General features: G+C 63.5%; 1 protein-coding gene and 1 long non-coding RNA gene across 2 annotated transcripts in view; one reads left to right on the top strand and one right to left on the bottom strand.

Annotated features, from left to right (window-relative positions):
* LOC115279499 (cytochrome P450 11B2, mitochondrial-like) overlaps window positions 1-2647 on the bottom strand; it is a 31503-nt gene that overhangs the window by 12065 nt on the left and 16791 nt on the right. The window lies entirely within an intron of this gene.
* On the top strand, window positions 1065-2622 carry LOC115279503. The gene is made up of 3 exons (XR_003903472.1): window positions 1065-1142; window positions 1520-1600; window positions 1775-2622. It is a non-coding gene; the product is annotated as an uncharacterized LOC115279503 (long non-coding RNA).

Here is a 2647-nt window from a genome sequence, read left to right as displayed (position 1 = left end):
ACCGTGCGTCTGGCCATCGTGGCTCTGCTGTCACGTGTCATCCTAATCCTCCTTTGTGAACGGCGTCCTCCAGGCCTCCCGCAGCAGAGGGTGGCAATGAGAGCCCACGGGGCAGCCCCCGTCCCCAGCGGCGTCTAGCGGGAGAGGTCCCTCTGCTTACTTACCCCGTGGCCACTCCCAGCCCGTCACAGGCACTGCAGGGCACTTGCCACGAGCCCCAGGTGGCCCTCGGAGCCCAGCAGGGAGGCTTCTGATCCTTTACAGGCAGCCGTGGTCCACCCCGGCCATGCAGCTCTGGTAAGTCTGGGGTCCTTGCTCCAGCTCCCGGAAGCCGTGGGCAGAGAGGCGCTAATGACCACACTGTGACTGTGCCCCTACCTACCGGTGTGGGGGACATGTCGGTGTGTCCCTTCCCCCTGCATCACGGGGCATGGTGGGTTCGACGCTAGCATCTTCTAGGCTGGCGCCCCGAGCACCTCGGCCCCGAGCTGGCGCCGCACAGCAGCTGCCTGGTCTCCGCACCCGCCGCGCCTCAGCCTGCGCGTGAGCGCCCTGGGGGTGCTGTTTCCGTCGTGCACCCCGTTCTGCATCTTATCTTCAGGGGTTTGCTGTTCCCAGTGTAAAGCCTCCATCGAGCAGAACGCAGTGATTTCTCTGGGTTCTGGAAACCACGCGCTCACACGTGTAGCCATTTTAACACTGACGTCGCTGAAGGGATGCTGCATCTCACACGGCTCCCCTGTGCGGCGTCTCACTCCTGGTAGCGTGTATTCACCACATTTGCAGGAAATGCCAAGGCGCCCGTGTTACTGGACTCGGTCACTTCCGCGGTGACACGTGGCCAGCCCCCAGCGTGGAGGCACACCTGGGGCCCGGCTGTCACCGCGGTGACGGTGAAGACCAGGAGGCCAGGCTCACACCACTGCCATCCCTCCCACGGACACACCACCTCTCTGCCACCCAAATGCTGGACACTGGGACCCACAAAACCATTCTGGGGTCCACTTCTTGAAGTTGGTCTCTTCTAGAATGTTCTTTAAGAGGAAGCATGGACTGTGACCTCTGGAGCCGGCCCTTTCTCGCTCACCGTGTGTCCCCAGACAGCCACCGAGGATGATGGAGCGGCAGCCGTGGATTTCCTGGTGAGTCCTAGCCACGGGCCGGACTTACTGGGGTGTCCTTACCCGTTAGGCGCTGCAGGATGTCCGTGAGGCTCCCGGGCTCGGGGTCTACATGTGAATCTGCGACAAACAACCACGCTTGGGTTCCCACGTGCGACGTTCCCCTCCCCGGGTGGGGGCGGGGCCCCAGAGGCACATCCGGGGACGGACGGAGCTGCAGGCTGTGTTTTTCATAAACTGTTATCCCCATAACTGTTGGCCCATGTTTCACTGTCACCGGCCACACTGGAAATCTGGTTTCTTTAGCATCTCGGCCAGCATTTGGTGTGGCCACTGCCTTTACTTCGGTCACTCTGTTTACAGACACCTAATCGTGTTTTCAATTTTAATTTCCCTAGTGACCGAAGATGCCCACCATCTGTTAATGGCGTTTCTATTAACCTGGGAGGCTGGCAGACAGAGGGAGAGGCCAGAACCGGGTGCGTTAGGCGCTGAGACAGGCGGGGCTGGGGGAAGGGGGGGTCGGCAAGACAATCCGGACGCCGCGCTGCTCTGCCGCTCTCCGCTCTCCGCCCTCCGGGTGCGGCCCCTGCAGCGGGAGTGCTCGTGCAGATGCCCTAAGGTGCTCCCGGCCACGCCTGTCCCCTGTGCAGGCCCTCGCCAGGCCACTGCTGTGGTCTCCGGAAAAGCCCGCGGGCCACGGGGACGGTGGGATCGACACACAGCAGGATGAAGTGAGGAGACGCTGGAGGCCCCGGTGCCCATCCCGGCAGAACCCTGACGACCTTCCAGCGCCACCGTCCGCTCCGCTGCAGCCCTGCAGACCTCACGCCAGTTCTCGCTGGGCCAGCTAGAACCCGGAGGCCCAGGGTGAGAGGCTTGGAACCAGAGCCCCTCCCCCTTCAGGAGCAGCCCTCCAGGGTGGCACCGCACCACCCACAGGGACTCGCAGGGGTGCCATCTCTATCCCTGATGGTGGCCTCTTTCCTGGGGCCTAGTTGGCCTGAGTCCAACGGGCAGCAAGGAACCCCCTAGGGTACACAGGGTCATCAACACCACGACCCAGGACTGACAGGGGCGGAGGCCTAGAGTGGGGCCACCCCCCTGGTGCACGTGTACCCTGACAGCCCAATCTCACAGGGACCCGGCTCTCCATGATGGCACACACCGCCCTCACCTGGGGCCGAGCCTACAGCCTGGGGAGTGCTCCCGGGCCAGGGACAGAGCAGGCCAGGGAACACGGGGCTGGGTCCCGGGAACCACAGGTCCGCCCCGCGCCCTGCAATGCCCAGCCTGCAGGAGGGCCGAGCAGGTACTCACGAGCAGAGACGGTCATGCAGCGCCTGAGGTGTGCAGGACACACCCTTATTTGTGGGCAAAAGAAGGTGTTGATGGTCGAACAGTGGTGGCATTTGAGGTTATAGGTCCCTGAGAAACATAAGCAGCGTCTGGCCCCCCGCCCCGTGCTGCACCTTCCGCCCTGTTACCTGCTGCCTGTGCCCTCCCCCTGCAGTGCCCCCCCCCCC

Source organism: Suricata suricatta, chromosome 15 (genome assembly GCF_006229205.1).
Source record: "Suricata suricatta isolate VVHF042 chromosome 15, meerkat_22Aug2017_6uvM2_HiC, whole genome shotgun sequence".
Taxonomy (NCBI): domain Eukaryota; kingdom Metazoa; phylum Chordata; class Mammalia; order Carnivora; family Herpestidae; genus Suricata; species Suricata suricatta.
This window is presented reverse-complemented; position numbering and strand designations above follow the sequence as displayed.